This window comes from Lithobates pipiens, unplaced genomic scaffold (assembly GCF_037356315.1).
Source record: "Lithobates pipiens isolate NorthernLeopardFrog02 unplaced genomic scaffold, aLitPip1_a1.2 Scaffold_22, whole genome shotgun sequence".
NCBI lineage: Eukaryota > Metazoa > Chordata > Amphibia > Anura > Ranidae > Lithobates > Lithobates pipiens.
In genome coordinates this window covers 178,177,382-178,198,442 of record NW_027507784.1, presented here as the reverse complement: position 1 = coordinate 178,198,442, position 21,061 = coordinate 178,177,382, and the positions used below count along the sequence as shown (strand labels likewise).

Below are 21,061 nucleotides of genomic sequence, written 5' to 3'. Positions count from 1 at the left end.
AGCATCTGGAGTGCATCCGGACTGCGTTCCTATGGTGTGAACTGGCCCTAAAGCTGCAGATTTATAAAAGCAACTTTTCTAATTACAATAACATGTCAAGGCTCACATGTGATGTCAGGGATTGGCTTAAGATCTGTGCTGTTGTGAATGTGATTTTAGAAATTTGGTGTTTCCTGCCCTGAAAGTGTCATTTGGCTCACAGACACACTTTCTTCTGATGAGGAGGAAACCACAAGGCTGCAGCTCTGTACTACAAGAGGCAAACGACAGCCCCGCCCACATGATCCTCTCCACCAATGTCAGCGCAGAGCTGGCAGGAGGCGTGATTGTTGCCGTCTGAAATGTCATAACAAGAGGAAGGAGCTGAGATCGCTGTCGTGCTGCTTTTCCTGCAGTGATCGCTGAGGATCAGGATTCATACTTCCCTTCCTTCCCTGAAATCTGCTCTGTGCTGGATGGTGTGTTACACTGAGCACAGCCATTTTCTCCAGCCTGCCTGTCTGTACTGCTGACCGTCCATTGCTCTGATCACCTCCACCCTGCCTGCCCTGGCCATGAAGATCCTGTAGTATTCTCTGTGCCTGACATCCATGTATTCTGTGCTGTGTGTGCACTTCAGCAACTAGTCATTGGAAGGGGGAGGATCTTCTAGTTCTCAGGCTGGAATTTCATTAGGAGGAAATCTGTCATAGTGCACAGGAAGCTCTGCGAGGGAGGAGGACACACAGATCATTCTGCAAGGTACTGGGCTGGGGGTAGGAAGGTTACATGTGGACTGTGACATAAGTGTCTGTGTATATATATATGTATCTCCTAGTACTCAGCTTGCGTCTCATCGCCATCCCTGGCTTTTGAAGAATCATGTAAAAATGACATTTTATTTATTGCTTTATTCTCTCTTACTTTAGATTTTGCTTGAAAACCCACAGCTGTCTGTGTAGACAGCAACATTCCACTGAATCTGGAGTAGTTAAAGTAAAACTTCCCTTTAGAATTGGTCGTTTCCTCCTTGTAACCCCCTCCAAGCCCTTTAAGGGTTCTAAATGCCAGGAGGTGGGCATTCGGCTCATGTGACCGCTGTGATTGGCTGTCACATGATCAGAAAGCTCCCGTTCGCTAGTATGCATCGGGAGCTTTCTGATAACCGCCGGCTACCATGCTGGGAGCGCGCGCTCAGTACGGTAAGTGGTTTACACAGGGCCGCATACAGGGCCCACTCGCGAGAGGCTGGTGTTAAGAGGTTAAAGTGATTGTAAACAATTACCTTGTAAAACAGCCCATTCAGGTTACAATTGAAAGAAAAGGTAAAACATTTGTGTATAGGTATAAAAACAAAATAAATTATAAATACCCCCCCCCTTTTTATAAGTAATCACTTCCCCCTCTGCTCCTGTTCTAAGCTGCATAAGTGCTGGGGGGAGAGTAGGAGGAGGAGAAGCAACAGTATACTGAGCTTCCCAGTGGGGGGGGGGTGTGTATCGCGACAAGTCCGGTCATTGGAGGAAAGCAGGCTGAGCTCCCAGCACAGCTAGAGAACTGATCATGCTGTGTTCTCCACCTTAGTGTGATCAGTTTTAATAGGAAAGCAGATGGACGTGGCAAGAACACTGGGGATTTCACACAAAGAGAGCCATAGCCCTTGTACACGCGGTCAGAGATTCCGACTGATTGTGTCCTATCAGACCGTTTTGTCGGATATTCCGACTATGTGTGGTCTGCATCGGACTGTTTCCGTCGGAATATCCCACGGACCAAGTTTTCCAACTTGCCAGGAAAATTTTCCGACAAAATGCTCCTATCAGACATACTCCGATCATGTGTAGCCTACTCTGATGGACAAAGTGCCACGCATGCTCAGAATACATTCCTAGACCAAAGCTATTGGCTTCTAGCCTGAACGTAGTCCCGTCTAACGAAATAACGTCATCCCGTTATGTACAATCGGATTTTCCGACAACTTAGTCCGACCATGTGTATGCAACATCACTTCCGGACCTCTTCCGGAACGGATTTGGTTGTCGGAATCTCCGACCATGTGTACAAGGGCATACAAAGAGCAGGATACTTTTTCATACAAGTACATTGTACAGCAGGGAAATATCAGGAATATGAAATGCTGGGGTAAAAAAAACTTTAAAACAGTTATTTATTTTTTATTTTAACTTTTTTTTTTTTTTTTTTTAAATGCCCCTGCCCCATGCTGCCATTTGTGCCTAGGCTAGAAGGACTTGTTCTGCACCCATAGTCACCTGCATTATCCCCATAACATATCCCAGGAGGCTTCAGGAGCAGAGGTACAGAGCAGCTGGAGAGTGGAGCTGCAAACGTCATCGGGGGGCCTGCTTGACCCTGGAAAAGAAAGGTGGACTCCCGATGATATCACAGGGGAGGATGGTGGCTGGGGACCCGGTGTGTAGCTGCAGTGCATTCACAGGGGGATAACACTCAATTTACTGGGTAGGTGAGTATGTGAAGACTTTTGCTTTCCATGGCACTAAACACTGGAGCACCTGTGCTTCCCATGGCACAGAACGCCTGTGCATTCTGAGACATGGGTCGCCTGTGCATCCCAGGGCATGGAGAACCTGTGCCTCCCATGGCGCGGGTCGCCTGTGCCTCCCATGGCGCGTGTCGCCTGTGCCTCCCATGGCGCGGGTCGCTTGCGGGTCGCCAGTGCCTCCCATGGCGCGGGTCGCCAGTGCATCCCATGGCGCGGGTCGCCAGTGCATCCCATGGCGCGGGTCGCCTGTGCATCCCATGGCATGGAGCACCTGTGCATCCCATGTGGACAAAGACAGCCCTTTGCATGAGTGTACAGATAGGTGTGTCCATATGAATAAAGCCTAAAAGGAATCTGTTTTGATGTCAAGAACCCCCCTTACAACACTTACACGAGTCCTGTATCAATCCAGTGTTGTGTCACAAAAGAGGAAGCGCTAAAATCGCTGGCTGGGGACTTCAAAAGAGAAGATACGGAGCCACTCTGTGCAATACCATTGCATGGATTAGGTGAGTATAAGATGTTTATTATTTTCATTTAAAAAATGCCTTTAATAATACTTTAAGCTGGCCATACACAGCTTAAATTCCAGCTGATTTCTTTGAATCGGACAACATTTGAGGCATGGGTAGCGCTGCTGACACCATGTAGCTTGACAAATTTCCGGCTGGGTAGTCAAAGAAGCCAGGTGGAATCAACTGCAGTCACTTTGGCTATTTAGACAGCCAGGGATGCAGGCTGTCAGAACAGAATAGTTGGCATCAGGAAATTCATTTGTCTGTGCTGTTTAGCGTGGTTTGGGGGATAATCAATGGATTCATTTATCCCAGCAGTGAACATTTACTTTACCAAGTGAACAGCACTGATCTTTTTAGCAAACCAAGCCCATTAAAACTGTACAAGTCATGTTGGGACTTGCAGTGAATACCAACTATCCTCTGAAACTCTCCAGCAAAGCAAAACCTTGAATGCTGGCAACACCCATGTATCTGTTTGCTCAGCAAAGCCCACTGATTTCTCCGTAGTGTGAGGGTCTACCTTACAGGATGCAGCGTGAAAGACTAAACTCTTGCTTTAGGTAGAGTAGAGAAGGGTTAAAGCTTCTGTTTTTATTAACATTTCTTTGGGAGTTTTCATTTCTTCATGTCACAATGACAGGTGATCAGGAAAGAGACACCATCACTGGTAAAAAAAAAGTTTCCCTTTTCTATCCCATGCAAATGTTTTGTCTGCAGATTCAATTGTAGACACGCACCCACACTCGCTCAGGTTGAACTGGATGGACTGGTGTCTTTATTCAACCTTACTAACTATGTAACTATGGAGATCTACTTCAGAAATAGTCACCAATTTAATTCATAGGCTGGCTATACATTATGCAATCTTATTATAGATTATCTGTGCAATTTTATTTATAGTTACCTAAACTATGTATTATGAGGACAAATCATAAATAATCTATTGAATAAGTATCAAATCGGGTAGGATCTTGTAATCCATAGTTGACGGTGGATCAAAAGGAGATTGTCTTTTTTTTTTTTTTTATATAGTGGAAAGTTATGTTGTGAATATTCTTTGCCGGTATTAAATATTAAAGTCTGGGTTTCATCCAACATCCACAATATGACCACTTTAAATAAAGGTTATGAATGATGAAACAAGCCTATGCTATGTTACTTGGCAAACATGCATAATAAGAACACCCCACAAATATTTTCTCTGACTTCTTTTTTTTTTTTTATAGAACTGCACAGAAGATACTTGTTTGGCAGCTGTGGTCATTGGCCTACTTTTATCATTACGAGACTTCCTGGCAGAGGTTAGTGTACAATATGCACCTGCTTTCATCATAATACACTGCTCAAAAAAATGAAAGCAAACACTTTGAAAACACATCATATCTCAATGGGGAAAAATATCATGAGTGATTGCTATACTGATATGGACTGGGTAACGTGTTAGGAACAAAAGGATGCCATATCGTTTGATGAAAATGAAAATTATCAACCTACAGAGGGCTGAATTCAATGACACCCTGAAAATCAAAGTGAAAAAATTATGAAGCAGTTTAGTCCATTTTGCTGAAATTTCATTGCAGCAACTCAAAATGGTACTCAGTAGTTGGTACGGGCCCCATGTGCTTGTATGCATGCCTAAAAAGGTTGGGGCATGCTCCTAACGAAATGCCAGATGGTGTCCTGGGGTATTTCCTCCCAGATATAGACCAGGTCAACCTGAACTGACTGAGGTATAACCTGGCGGCAGTGGATGGACCAATACATAATGTCCCAGAGGTGTTCTATTGGCTTTAGGTCAGGCGAACGTGGGGGTCATTCAGTGGTATCAATTCCTATATCCTCCAGAAATCGGCTGCATACTCTCACCCTATGAGGGCGGGCATTGTTGTATGCCAGGAGGAATTCAGAACCCACTGCACCAGCTTAAGGTCTCACAATGGGTCCCAGGATTTCATCCCAATACCTAATAGCAGTCAGGGTGCCATTGTCTAGCCTGTAGAGGTCTGTGCGTCCCTCCATGAATATGCCTCCCCAGAACATCACTGACCCACCACCAAACCAGTCCTGCTGAATTATGTTACAGGCAGCAAAACATTCTCCATAGCTTCTCCAGACTCTTTCACTTCTGTCACATGTGCTCAGGGTGAACCTGCTCTCATCTGTGAAAAGCACAGGGCATCAGTGGCAGACTTGCCAATTCTGGTGTTCAATGGCAAATGCCAATCGAGCTCTACGGCGTCAGGCAGTAAGCATAGGGCCCACTAGAGCAGCCTGCTCACATGTGGCGAGTGGAAATAATCTGAGGGTAAGTGTGGAGCTGCAATGGGGGGGGGGGGGGGGGGTTAGGAGCTGTCACTGGTAGGCAGGGTCGAACGGGAGCCGATTCTCCTCCCAGCCTTTGCCCCCTTGCTAATGGGTTTAACACCCTGACACATGGATCACTTCCTCACAACTGGCACACGCCTATGTCACTGTCCCAATGCCGAGATACTGTTGATAGTTGTCATAATGGCCAGATCTGTATGCAGAGAGTGGGTCCCGGGAGTCTGGTATAATCATTCAGACTCTGGTCTGCTCCTGCGATTGGCCCTGCCTTTCTGTGACATGGCATTGGGGTAGGACTGTGAGAGGTGTCCCTAGAGACAGGAGGCTCGGCCGAAAGACCCCACCCCCTGACAACATGTTGCCGGCTTGACATTGCTGTGTGTTCCAAGGACAGCATGCATGAGCAGAGTGGGGACTGGAGAGAAAGGTTTGCTTCTACAAAGTAAGCTTGTGAAGTAGTATAGCCGTATAGATGAGAGTAATTTGTTTTACTCAAAATGTATAATGTTCTCGATGCAAACTACATCCTCTACTCTATGGCTCTCTGCAACTCTCTGCTCTATGGCTCTCTGTACATGCAGATATGTGGTGAGGAGGAGGCTAAAAATGGGAAGTATGTAGGTGTTTTTGGCTCCACCTGGTGAAGCTAGCAGTGGGGTGGAGTTTACGTGTCAGGTTCCTATATAAATCATGCTTTGTAAGTTGAATCAGCTCTGGGGAACGGGGCTTGTCTTCTGAAATATGTCAGCTTTCCAACTACAGCAATCTGGTATCCACCATGTTGGAAATGTGATCATTTTTGCTTGTGATTTCCTAATGCTTGTGAGTATGATTCTGGCTTTTTAATAAATTGTATGGTGTTCAAAGTAATGCACTAGGTGTTTGAGCCCTCCTTTATTTCCTTGTAGTACTTTGGAGTTTCCCCGCTCAAGGAGAGCAGCATCTCTTGGAACGCTACCTATGTACCGTTGGATGTGAGACTGAGTGAGCGCTGAGGCTTGATCGTTATGGAAAATTCTCTTAGCAGGGCCTGGCATACAGTGGGAGTTAGCAAAGAACTAGATAAGGTGGGAGGAGGGTTTGGCGGGAGCTGCCAAAGTTTACTATTCCTATTAACAAGCTGGTGATTGGTTGTTCGGACCGCCTAGCAACCAATCACCAGCTTGTTAGGAAAAGTTAACTTTGCCAGCTCCCACTCCCCTGTCCAGTGCTGTGCTCTGCGGCGAGTCTCTCTGCATCCTAAATCAGTGTGTCATTCACTGGTTTTACATTTTTTTTTAATGCTATATTTAATATAGCATTAAGATATTTACTTAACAAGGCAGTAATGATGTGTACAGTGCCTATAGAAGCCAATCATATATTTTTTTATCACAATCAGATCAATGAAATATGCTTTATGTTGTTATTGTTAAAATTGTTGTTAAAATTTATTTTTGTAACTGAATTCTGCATAAAACGCTTATCTGTGTCATTTCATGAGATAATTTACGTGTTTAAGGGCGGGGCATGGTAGGAGTTGGGTGGGTAAAATGGTGGCAAGTAACTCTTAAGACCTGGCTAGCAGCTCAGGACTTAAAATTTTGATCCCTTCCCTAGAGGACATCGGGCCCTCAGGCCACCCTCATGAAGTCTGTTTCTGATTGTTTATGGTTAGAGACATTCACACCAGTGGCCTGCTGGAGGTCATATAGTAAGGCTCTGGCAGTGCTCAACCTGTTCTTCCTTGCACAAAGGAGCAGATACCGGCCCTGCGTATGGGTTAAGGACCTTCTACAGCCCTGTCCAGCTCTCCTAGAGTAACTGCCTGTCTCCTGGAATCTTGTTAATGCTTTTGGCAATGGCACGTATTGATGTGCCATCCTGGAGGAGTTGGACTGCCTGTGCAACCTCTAAAGGGGCCAGGTAACGCCTCATGCTACCAGTAGTGACACTGATGAAAAGATGAGTAGTGAAAAAAATGACAGTGGCCTCCACCTGTAAAACCATTCCTGTTTTGGAGGTTGTCTCATTGTTACCCATCTAGTCCACCTGTTAATTTCATTAACACCAAAGCAGCTGAAACTGATTAACAACCCCCTCTGCTACTTAACGCACTAAATCAATATCCCAGGAGTTTAATTGACTTGTTGCTATACTCTGATTAAAAAGAGTTCCTTTTTAATTGTTTTGAGCAGTTTATTTAACATCATTAATGTAGATGCAAACATGACTGAATGACTGTGCCTGTACCTGCAGCCTGCTTATAATTTTAATATTCAGTGGATAGATTGGTTTTTGTTTACTTTAATAAAACTGATGGTTAAAATTATTAACCGGGGGTTAAATACATTATCTTATGACATATGTGTCAATGTTTCTCGCTTAATTTAATATTGGGCTTGAAGTATAAAATATTAAAAATTATTTTTGAAATTACAGTAACACTTATCTTTTGTAAGATATTAGTTATTGGGTTTACATGTACTTTAATAACTTCATATTAAAGTTAGTAGTAGTATTATAGCTATATATATAATTTTGTGCTCATAAGTTTACATACCCTGGCAGAATTTATGATTTCTTGGGTATTTTTTAGAGAATATGAATAACACAAAATACTTACTTTCTTTCACTTGTGGTTAGTGTTTGGCTGAAGCCATTTATTATCAATCAACTTTTACTCTTTTTAAATCATAATGGCAACAGAAACTACTCAAACGACCATGATCAAAAGTTTACATACCCCAGTTCTTAATATAATGTATTGCCCCCTTTAACGTCAATGACAGCTTGAAGTCTTTTGTGGTATTTGGTATTGCCTCTTGGCAAAAAGCCTCCAGGTCCTGTAAATGATTGGGCTTTCTTGCATGAACTGCATGTTTGAGATCTCCCAGAGTGGCTCAATGATATTGAGGTCAGGAGACTGAGATGGCCACTCCAGAACCTTCACTTTATTCTGCTGTAACCAATGACAGGTCGACTTGGCCTTGTGTTTTGGATCATTGTCATGTTGGAATGTCCAAGTACGTCCCATGCGCAGATTCCTGGCTGATAAATGCAAATGTTCCTCCAGTATTTTTTGATAACATACTGCATTCATCTTGCCAACAATTTTGACCAAATTTCCTGTGCCTTTGTAACTCACACATCCCCAAAACATCACCAATCCACCTCCTGTACCTTACTTCATAGGCCTTGTTGACTCCTCTCCAAATGTAGCCTTCATGGTTGTGGCCAAAAAGCTAAATTTTAGTCTCATCACTCCAAATAACTTTGTGCCAGAAGTTTGAGGCTTGTCTCTGTGCTGTTTGGCGTATTGTAAGCGGGATACTTTGTGGCATTTGCATAGTAATGGCTTTCTTCTGGCGACTCAATTATGCAGCCCATCTTTCTTCAAGTGTCTCCTTATTGAAAACAGCCACACCACATGTTTTCAGGGAGTCCTGTATTTCACCTGAAGTATTTTGTGGGGTTTGTCTTTGCATCCTGAAGAATTTTACTGTCAGTTGGGGCTGAAATTTTAGTTGGTCTACCTGACCGTGGTTTGATTTCAACAGAACCCCTTATTTTCCACTTCTTGATTAGAGTTTGAACACTGCTGGTTGGCATTCTGAATTTCTTGGATATCTTTTTATATTCCTTTCCTGTTTTATACAGTGCAACCTTTTCCCATAGATCCTTTTGACAACTCTTTTGCTTTCCCCATGATTCAGAATCCAGAAACATCAGTGCAGCACTGGATGAAAGATGCAAGGGTCTGTCAGGAGTCCAAAAACGCATTGACCTTTTTATACACACACACACACAAACACACACACACTAATTATAAGCAAACAGATCACAAGTGAGGATGGTTACCTTTTAAAAGCCATTCAAACCCATTTGTGCATGTTATCAGGCCAAAATCGGGGTATGTAAACTTTTGATCAGGGTAATTTGGGTAGTTTATGTTGCCATTATGATTTAAAAAGTGTAAACACAGTTAATTGATAATAAATGGCTTTTGCCAAAAACTAACCACGAGTGAAATAAATGTTTTTGTGTTATCATTCGTGTTCTCAGAAAAATGGCCAAGAAATCATAAATTCTGCCAGGGTATGTAAACTTATGAGCACAACTGTGTGTGTGTGTATGTGTATATATAATATTGTATACAGTATATAGTTAGGCTGCTAGGTTAACTACTTGCCTACTGGGCACTTTTACCCCCTTCCTGCCCGGGCCAATTTTCAGCTTTCAGTGCTGTCACATTTTGAATGACCGTTGTACGGTCATGCAAAACTATACTTGTATGAAATTTTTATAATTTTTTTATTTTATACAAATAGAGATTTATTTTTTATTTCAATGTTTTTTTATTGAAAAAGAAGCAAAGTCTGGTATGAACAGAGGCATTTAATGTAACAAATTTAATTCTTGGGTTGTCAGCATAGCAATACAGAGACATAAAGTATGATTAGAACAGATATCGGTCATCTAATCTCACATCAGAAAACAAAAGGCATAGCATAAATCCAAGTACTAATGGGTCTTCCCAACTATAATCAAGGGTGCCGCCATGTACGGTAGGTAATGGAAAGCCGTAGTAGGAGCAGATATAGCAGAATGACAGCCGGGCGGTTATCCTAACTGGGCGTCATATGACTTTCTGCAGGAATAACAGCCACCACGAGCATATGCATCGCGGCAATCGGTGGTGAGGTGTGTCAGTCTGACACAGCGCACTACCGATTTTGGTAAAGAGCCGTGTCCAACCACGACTGATCATGATGTAAATGGGAAAAGCTGTTGCTCGGCTTTTCCTCACTCGCGTCTGACAGACGAGTAGAGGAGAGCCGATCGGCGGGTTCAACTCAGGGCTCTGGCTGGACCACTGTAGGGAGTTGTCCCTAAGCCATTCCTGTGTTGTCATGGCTGTGTGTTTAGGATCCTTGTCATGTTGGAAGATGTACCTTCGGCCAAGTCTGAAGTCCTGAGAGCTATGGAATAGGTTTTCATTGAAGATATCTCTGTACTTTGCTCCATTCAGCTTTCCCGCAACCGTGACCAGTCTTAGTCCCTAATGCTGAAAACGCTTCCCCACAACATGATGTTGCCACGACCATGTCTTTTTGTTGGGTTGGTATTGGGCTGGTGATGAGCGGTGCCTGGTTTTCTCCAGACATAACTTTTAGAATTGAGTCCAGACAATCTTGGTTTCATAAGATCAGAGAATCTTGTTCCTCACAGTCTGAGTTTCCTGCAGGTGCTTTTTTGCAAACTCCAAGTGGGCTTTTATGTGTTTTGCACTAAGGAGAGGCTTCCGTCTTGCCACTATGCCCACATCAGTGGAGGGCTGCAGTGATGGTTGTCCTTCTGGAACTTTGTCCCATTTCACTTAGAATCTCTGGAGCTCAGTCAGAGTAACCCTAGGGTACTTGGTCACCTCTCCTACTAAGTCCCTTCTAACCTGATTGCTCAGCTTGGCTAGGTGACCTTTTCTTGGAAGAGTCCTGGTTGTGCCAAACTTCTTCTATTTGAGAATTATGCATAGGCATGCGCACGAGGTGTGCCGGATGTGCCCAGGCACAACCTAATCGCCATGCATGCATATCGCTCTGTGTGGTGGCGTCTGGCTTTTTTTTTTAGCCGGAACTACCTCAGGTACTGCCGCATTTTCCTGTCATCTGTAAACACAGAAGCAAGGTTTCTGTGTCAACAAATGACAGCTATCCTCTCCCGACGGCTGCCTGCACTGAACCATCTATGTTCCCTGTCCCATGCCAGCGATAGCAGAAGATTGGGCTGGGGTTGTGCACAGCCACACTAGCTGTGGCTAGCACGCTGCCGGCAGTAGCACCTTGTGAAGCCTGTGTCCTCCCTGCAGCCTGAACTCTCCAGGTAATTCCCCTCTCTCGTGGATGCTGCCCACGTCAATATCAGGTTTCAGCCAGCACACTCCCCCTACCGCCTCCGCTCCATGAACAAAAGAGAAGAGAGGGTTCAGTCTGCTCCTCCTTTTCCTATCTCTTTGTCTGCCCGCCTACATCGCAATCCCCGTGTGTGCAGCCAGTGCTGTGTGCCTGAGAAAGGGATGTGTGGGCGGGAGATTGGAACTACAGCAGCTTCAGCAAGATTGTGGCTGCATAAATGATGCCTGAGCCTGCAGAGACCAGCCTATGATGAGTATTTCACTGAACCCTCCTCCATCTGTCTTTCCCCTCCTCCATCTGTCTTTCCCCCCTCCTCCATCTGTCTTTCCCCCCTCCTCCATCTGTCTTTCCCCCCTCCTCCATCTGTCTTTCCCCCCTCCTCCATCTGTCTTTCCCCCCTCCTCCATCTGTCTTTCCCCCCTCCTCCATCTGTCTTTCCCCCCTCCTCCATCTGTCTTCCCCCCCCCTCCTCCATCTGTCTTCCCCCCCCCTCCTCCATCTGTCTTCCCCCCCCCTCCTCCATCTGTCTTCCCCCCCTCCTCCATCTGTATTCCCCCCCTCCTCCATCTGTCTTCCCCCCCTCCTCCATCTGTCTTCCCCCCCTCCTCCATCTGTCTTCCCCCCCTCCTCCATCTGTCTTCCCCCCCCTCCTCCATCTGTCTTCCCCCCTCCTCCATCTGTCTTCCCCCCTCCTCCATCTGACTCCCTCCTTCTCCCCAATATGCCTCACCCCCCTTTCCCCCATTTGTCTCTCCCCTTTCTCCCCTATCTATCTCCCCCTCCTCTTACGTGAACTCTGCACTCTATAGGCAGCGCACACCTGAACTCTGTACTCTACAGGCAGCGCACACCTGAACTCTGTACTCTACAGGCAGCGCACACCTGAACTCTGTACTCTACAGGCAGCGCACACCTGAACTCTGCACTCTTCAGGCAGCGCACACCTGAACTCTGCACTCTACAGGCAGCGCACACCTGAACTCTGCACTCTACAGGCAGCGCACACCTGAACTCTGCACTCTACAGGCAGCGCACACCTGAACTCTGCACTCTACAGGCAGCGCACACCTGAACTCTGCACTCTACAGGCAGCGCACACCTGAACTCTGCACTCTACAGGCAGCGCACACCTGAACTCTGCACTCTACAGGCAGCGCACACCTGAACTCTGCACTCTACAGGCAGCGCACACCTGAACTCTGCACTCTACAGGCAGCGCACACCTGAACTCTGCACTCTACAGGCAGCGCACACCTGAACTCTGCACTCTACAGGCAGCGCACACCTGAACTCTGCACTCTACAGGCAGCGCACACCTGAACTCTGCACTCTACAGGCAGCGCACACCTGAACTCTGCACTCTACAGGCAGCGCACACCTGAACTCTGCACTCTACAGGCAGCGCACACCTGAACTCTGCACTCTACAGGCAGCGCACACTTGAACTCTGCACTCTTCAGGCAGCGCACACCTGAACTCTGCACTCTACAGGCAGCGCACACCTGAACTCTGCACTCTACAGGCAGCGCACACCTGAACTCTGCACTCTACAGGCAGCGCACACCTGAACTCTGCACTCTACAGGCAGCGCACACCTGAACTCTGCACTCTACAGGCAGCGCACACCTGAACTCTGCACTCTACAGGCAGCGCACACCTGAACTCTGCACTCTTCAGGCAGCGCACACCTGAACTCTGCACTCTTCAGGCAGCGCACACCTGAACTCTGCACTCTTCAGGCAGCGCACACCTGAACTCTGCACTCTTCAGGCAGCGCACACCTTGGGGTGCACACCCTAATGCAACAGGCTGAGCACACCTATGGAATTATGGGAACCACTGTGCTCTTGGGGAAACCTTCTGTACAGCAGATTTGTTTCATTTTTTGTAGCCTTCCGCAGATCTGTGCTTTGCAATAAACCTATTCCTGAGCTCTGCAGGCAGTTCTTTGACCTCATGGCTTTTGCTCTGGCACAGTATGTATTGTCAGCTGTGAGGTCTTTTATAGAGAGGTGTGCACCTTTCCAAACCATGTCCAATCAATTTAATTGAACACAGGTGCACTCCAATCAAGGCGTACAAACATCTCAGCAACGATCAAGAGAAATGGGATGCAAGTGAGCTAAATTTGAAGTGTTGTTGGAAAGGGTCTGAATACTCATGCCAATGTGATATTTCAGTTTTTACTTTTTCATGCATTTGCAAACATTTATAAATTTCTAAGGAGAATATGGGTATGGCTGGAAAACCTCAATATACATGGCACCTCATCCCAATAATTTTTGAACAAAATTTTGTAAATGGGGATAGAGAAAGGAGATTATGGCGGTGCCAAAAGATGCAAGAATTACAGAAAAAAGTACATAAAATAACAATAAATTTTATTTACATACAATGGACATAAACATCAAAAATAAACAGTAAGTATAGACTGACAGTGCATAAAATTGCACATTTATGAAAAAGGGGGGGGGGGGGGGGGAGGAACAGGCCTTGGTGTTTGAAAGGCCAATGATACAGGCACTCAAATCCTACATGTTTCGCCAAGACATTGGCTTCCTCAGGGAAATGATATAGGCCTGTGCCAATGTTGAAGGTTCTAGGTGGGAAAACAAAGAAAACATAAGATCTACAATTCAAATTCAAAAGAAATACATTTTAAGCTATATATTTGCACCTGGATGCATGATAATGACCGTAAACCACCCCCCCCCCCCCCCACCCTAACTATCCCTGGCCTGGGGCTCTCGGTGTATCCCATTTTTGTGCCCCCTTTGGTAGGTGTATCAAGCTTTGGTAGGTGTATCAAACTTTTGATATGTTTGCTTACAATTGGTCTTTAGCTTCGTTACAACTTAAAGTTTATCTTTAATCATCCCTAGGTGTTACTCATTTGCTTTATACCGGTGTTGTGTCGAGATCTGTCCCCCATCGGATAGTGTCCGCCTTGTTCTGTGCTTGCGCAGTACGGAGGACAAGGAGATTACGAAAGTCTCCGCAGTGCGCAGGCAACTGCGCAGTACGGGGCAGACACTATTCGATAGGCGGACAGTTTTTGTCAGAACATCGGCTTGGATATCAATTCCTTTCTGGTTGATTCTTATTCCCTAAGAGGGGATCATGGCTGTTCCTTAGCCTACAACTAATCTAAGTGAGCTTTGATACAATTAGGCAACTATCTGTTCTTTATTCTATTACCGATGATGGCTTTATATCCATGCCTTGTTATTAGTAACTATTGGGTGTTTTCTTTTTAGCTACATACAAGGGATGATTTCGTTAAAATCACTCTCTACGCTCAAAATATCTGTGCTATAATACCTATCCAGGCACCCCTGCTTTAATATTGATTTTAACCCTTAATTGTAAGTATTGGAGGCTATGTTAGCCCTTTTCATTTATTTGGGATTCTGTCTATCCCAATATTGTTAGTAGGTTGAAATAACCACTTGACACTTCCATATATTTTTTGATTGCTAGGTCCTTGTTTGCCCCCTGCAACCATAGATGCAGTACAGGGTCTGTGACTTTCTTGGGGTGCATGTCTCTCACTGTTGGGCTCGTTGTGAGCTAAGGGGTACGTATTTGTGGCGCATTTCTGGATCCCTCGGCCGGGGATGGTTTACGGTCATTATCATGCATCCAGGTGCAAATATATAGGTTAAAATTTATTTCTTTTGAATTTGAATTGTAGATCTTATGTTTTCTTTGTTTTCCCATCTAGAACCTTCAACATTGGCACATGCCTATATCATTTCCCTGAGGAAACCAATGTCTTGGTGAAACATGTAGGATTTGAGTACCTGTATCATTGGCCTTTCAAACACCAAGGCCTGTTCCTTTTTTTTTCCCCCTCCTTTTCATACATCCCCTTTCTCTATCCCCATTTACAAAATTTTATTTCTAAAATTCTGTTTTCAGTTTGTCATTATCTGGTACTGAGTGTAGATTAATGAGAAAAAAAATGAATTTATTTTAAACTGTACTGTACTAAACTGTAGTATTAGGTTGCAGCATAACCAAAAAAAGTGAAGGGTATCTGAATACTTTCTGAATGCACTGTATCTCAAATCAAAACGAATAAAACCCTGCATTATGGGCACTATATGGAGCTGAAGTTTATAGGGGATGATCAGATTACAGAAAATACAGTGATCATCCATTGTGCCTGTGCAAAACCTTAAGACCTCTTCGTTAGTCGGTGACAACCCCCTTCCCCTGTCCCCCACAATTTCCGAATGGTATATTACTCAGTCACAGGTTTTCTAGGCTCAAAAATCTCCTCCTGGTCGCATAATCCAGTCATTCCAACAGTGAGAATCTGCAGATTCTTGCTGCAGGAATCCAGAAAACCTGCCATGTGAAAGGGGCCTAGGTAAGTTAGAGGATGAGCATGAAAGACAGGGAACTCGCATCAGGACACTTTTGGATACAGTAAGTTATTCTTGCAAAACAAGCATTGCCTCAAACATGATTTGTTACATATGTAGGCAGCCTTATAATTTAGCCTAAAATAAACAGAACAAAATATCTTTAGTAAATATATATAATTATAGTAGGACTAGTCTACCAATAAAGCAGATTTGATGTTCTGTATTTATTCTGACATTTTCCATGTGGTTCTTGTATTCGGAGTTGTTGACGTGGTCTCATGTTTTTCTGAAAATTGAAGGCTTGCTGAGTTATTTTTGGATTATTCCTACCATGTGTTATGAATCATGTCTTGTTATATGTTCCCAGCCCATAGGCCTAGATGTATTCCAAATTCAAATTAACCGTTCATACACATTTTACGCTTACATTTTTGGGTAACAGATAAAGGTTAATACATACTGTACCATCTACTGTGTAATAAATTATTTAAACAAACTGTTTGTGGGCATTCTTGTGCATCATCTTTAGTAGAGGCTTCCTTCTGGGATGACAACCATGCAGAACAATTTGATGAAGTGTGCGGCGTATGGTCTGAGCACTGATAGGCTGACCCCCCACCCATTCAACCTCTGAGCAATGCTGAAAGCACTCTGGATATGACTCTGAGCACATGCACTCCACTTCTTTGGTCGATCATGGCAAGGCCTGTACTGAGTGGAACCTGTCCTGTTAAACCGCTGTATGGTCTTGGCCACCGGGCTGCAGCTCAGTTTCAGGGTCTTGGCAATCTTCTTATAGCCTAGGCCATCTTTATGTAGAGCAACAATTCTTTTTTTCAGATCCTCAGAGAGTTCTGTGTCATGAGGTGCCATGTTGAACTTCTAGTGACCGGTATGAGAGAGTGAGAGCGGTAACACCAAATTTAACACACTTGCTCCCCATTCACACCTGAGACCTTGTAACACTAACAAGTAGAATAACACCGACAAATGACTAATTGGGCCCAATTTGGACATTTTCACTTAGGGGTGTACTCACTTTTGTTGCCAGTGGTTTAGAAATTAATGGTTGCGTGTTGAGTTATTTTGAGGGGACAGCAAATGTACACTGTTATACAAGCTGTACACTCACTACTTTACATTGTAGCAAAGTGTAATTTCTTCGGCGTTGTCACATGAAAAGATATAATAAAATATTTACAAAAAATGTGAGGGGTGTACTCACTTTTGCGAGAGAATGTATGTATAAAATCCTCATTAGAAAAATTATAATGTTACATAAACCTTCTAATAAGTGACATAATATATTGCCTGTCAAGCCTCTGTTCATGCAACCTTCTACACCTCTCCACCACTCCTTAACAAACTCTGCCTCCTCTTTACCAACACCTTACCCACTGCATGTGAAAGAACGGTTAATAGGAAATGTCTTCATTGGCGCTACGTATCAGTATTTCTCAACAAGATGAAATTTGGTGTGGAAGGAACATTTTATTATTTGGATAAAAAAGATAACTGCTATGTCTACTAGTGTGTTTTCCCTGACAACAAATGAGGAGGCCAGATAACATTATGCAGAAGATATTGGGGTTGATTTACTAAAACTGGAGAGTGCAAAATCTGGTGAAGCTGTCCATGGTAGCCAGTTGGCTTCTAACTTCAGCTTGTTCAATGAAGCTTTGACAAAAAAAAAAAACTGGAAGCTGATTGGTTTCTATGCAGGGCTGCACCCGATTTTGGATTCTCCAGTTTTGGTAAACTACTCTTAAATTCCTGTATGCTTTGATTTTGCAAAAAAAAAACCCTGTATGAAATAGAAAGTGAGGGAAGGGAAAAAAGACAATAGAGGTAGGGCGTTAAGCAGTCAACTCCAGGCATCCATATTGAAACACAGAAATAGTAAAATAGTATAATTTATTCATAGACAAATACACAAGGGCACATACATATATGTACAAATAGAAACAATATAGATTCCTAAGGGATAACAAGTAAATGTAAACAAGCAATCAAGGTCAACATGTTTCGCAGTCAGTTAGACATATCCACTTCTTCAAGGCTGAATTGCTTCTTGCTTAAATCAAAGATCTGTTCACAAAAAGGACAGTTTATACATAAACAGGTCTATATATAATATAATATATATAATACATGTGCGTGTCGGAGGAAAACTGGAGGGGGAAAGAGTAAGAAGGGCTAGGGAGGGGAGGAGGAGGGAGAGGGAAAGGGGGGAGGGGGAAAGGGAGGAAGGAAGGGGATGCAGGATGGATAAAGAACAAAAAATACCTCATGGGCAAATTCAGTATACTATGATACAACATTGACTGCCAGTAGCTGCCATGTTAGATTTGCAGAAGGTTTTCATCCTGGTCATTTGCACAATACTGGTAAAGGATAGTCCGCTAATATTAATAGATACCTAGGGGTTATTCTGGAGGTTTTTTTTGCAACCATTAGTGGTCACTAATAAGTCATATCTAAAAGACAGTAGGGCGTAAATTTATATGCTAAAAGTGCAATTGCTGAAAACACACGACTACTGAAAATAAATAAATAAATTGGTTTGCTAATCAGTAGTAATGTGCTCTCAGTGATTTGTCTATTGTATACATAATGGGTAACAACCTTTTATAATGAACACTACTTCAGTACTCTTATAAGACCACATGGTAGACCTGAAGAAGGAGGCCACGCCCTCTGAAACGCGTAGTCATAGCAGCCACCAAGCGTCATCTATCAGCTGGCTTCTGAGGATTACGTGCACGTGTTCTTGTGTGGAGTCTCTCTGTTTCCCAGGATCCTCGCTGAGAGCGGGTGGCTCGTGGACTATTAGACAGAGACTGTCAGTTCGCTTCACATCCAGCTTGGATTCCAGGACTCAGAGCAGCCACAGCCTCTATGGATGCGCTTGTTTTTATCTACACAATGTTCGTGTACTACATTCATTTGTATATATCTTTTTTAATAAACGGTGTCACACTAGGGCCAGTGTGCTCTCTCTTTTATTCTTGTCTTTTCAGCTGTCCGTATTCCTGCTGGGTGATGGAGCAGCACGGCTAAACCTATGTTACACCCTAATGATTTAACCCCTACTATAAGGCCCCTTTCACACTGGGGCAGGAGCGGCGTCGGCAGTAAAATGGCGCTATTTTTAGTGCCACTTTATTGCATTTTTAGCGCCACTTTACCACTGTTTTAGCAGCGCTATTCGGCCACTAGCGGGGCGGGTTTAACCCCCGATAGCGGGCGAAAAAAGGGTTAAAATCACAGGCAAATCGCTTGATTTCAATGGGCAAGAGCAGTTTAGGAGCGGTGTATACACCGCTCTTTCACTGCTCCAAAGATGCGGCTTGCCGGACTTTTTTTCCCATCGTGCAAGTGCACCGCTCCAGTGTGAAAGCCCTTTCACACAGGAGATACAGCAGTGGCTGTTTCAGTGCGCTTTTCAGATGCTATTTTTAGTGCTGTAGCACCTGCAAAGCGTCCCAGTGTGAAAGGGGTCTTATGGCAAGGAATTGTTGGTCCACAAACACAAACATAGTGACGTACTACATGATTTTTCATCTCTTTAGTGCCACCCTTCTGCTAATTTCCGCTAGTAGGAGTTTGAGTGTTGATTCGCACTTTTCATTTCGCACTTTTCAGTTAGTTTCTGAATGGCTGTTCATCAACCAGCCATGTTGCAGTATCGAAGGAGATAACGTGTTATTTATTATTGGCCTTGGAGTTATTGCTTTGACCCAAGTCCAGTCCAGGAACAGGAGGGGGAGGATTTCGATCAAAAATTGGTTTCTTTATTAATCGTGACCAATTATGTCATATGCCTTTTCTGCGGGAGCTCCAGGAGAATAATCCGGATGATTTTCAGAATTATTTCCGGATGACAGACCCCTGCTTTCACCAACTCTTGGCATTGCTGACCCCTCTATATTTAGAAGCAGGACACATGCATGAGGCTTTTATTTTATTTTTTGGTTGAATAATGATTTGATTTGGTATATTTTCTATATTTTTGGATGCATAGAATGCACTTTTTGGTTAAGTTCTATTGGCAGATAGCATGTCTAACTTTATTTGTTTACTTTTTTTTAATGCACGATAAAAACAATTGTGCAGAATAATACCTGGCTATGTGTTTTACTTCAAATGACCGTTTGGGAATAGGCAGTTACATTTTAAAAAATACAATGTAATTGTATTAGGCCCCTTTCACACGGACGGCTGTTCTACCACAGTTAAAAGCACATAATTTGTTCTGTGAAATTCAAGACTCCAGGAACTGCGATCAGCTGCATTTGTACAGTGCGATTACCTGCGATTACATGTGGTTGCGTTTAGCTGCAGTAGTCATTCCCATAGCAACCCTTTTTTCATTTATTGTTTTTTTTTGGTCCCTTGAATCTACCCATGATGCATTTCGGTCCTCTGCATTTCAAACCATCTATTTCCTGTCTCTTTGTTCACTGGCTGAGTGTGTGTTGGAGTTTTGCAGTGAGAGGACATTCTAAGTCCCATAACTCCGGTTGGGCATGCACCAGGCTATTATGGCTTCATGGGAGATATCTCGTGCCGCAATGCTGCCTTCTCCTCTTTCCTCTATACCTCTGAACTTCCTGTGTCATTTTCCAGGTATACTTGCTGATTATGATGGGCTTCCTGTTCTTTTTTTTTTTTTCTCAGGCTGCTATCAGCAGGTGAAATAGTACACTGAGATTACCTGCAGTTATGTGCAGATGTGCACATAACTATGTGCAGATAGCTGCGCTAAATCGCTTCTGGATGCAGTCAATTCTACTTTCTGCACCAAACCACATGTAACTAAATCGCAGCTAAATGCACGCCTTTCTCATGGCAAGTTTGTGAATGGCGCCATAGGAAAGCATTGTGTGCTTTTAGCTGCGGTGGAAAACTATAAAATCCGCAGCTAAAGGCACAATTCTATCCGTCCGTGTGAAAGGGGCCTTACAATGCAATAAATACAATTGTTAATTAATAAGGGACACGAACATAGTTGTATCTTTGATCTTAAAAACTACGGAATAATGGGGTTGTGGTAACTTGCACCAAAAAAAACAAACAAAAAAAAAAACAAGCATAATATTATTCTTGATATCACTAGGAAAAAAAAAGCCTTTGAAAATTCGTTTGCCATAACTCCACCAGTATCACCAGCAAAGCAGCTTCATTATTATCCCTCCATAAACATGAAGGGAATGTGCTGTGCATTTTGAGCTTTCATAAATTGCCTCGATTACGAACCCTAGTTCACAAGACCAACTGCTTCCAGTTCGTCCTTGTTCCCGTGCATGTGTGTTAGTACTTTGGATTTTTGTCTAACGGACTTGTGTACACACACTCGGAAAATCCGACAACATACATTTGTCCATGGAAAATTTTAAAGCCTGCTATCCAACATTTGTCCGCAGAAAATCCGACAACAATTGTCCAATG

At 43.8% G+C, this 21,061-nt stretch overlaps 1 protein-coding gene across 1 annotated transcript in view; it reads left to right on the top strand.

The window, feature by feature from the left end:
- The first annotated feature begins 335 nt into the window (after nucleotides 1-335).
- INPP1 (inositol polyphosphate-1-phosphatase) overlaps nucleotides 336-21,061 on the top strand; it is a 65,462-nt gene continuing 44,736 nt past the window's right edge. Inside the window, exons 1-2 of the mRNA XM_077448676.1 lie at nucleotides 336-741; nucleotides 4,245-4,319. The gene's annotated coding sequence lies outside the window, so the exon portion shown is untranslated. The remainder of the gene's footprint in view (nucleotides 742-4,244; nucleotides 4,320-21,061) is intronic.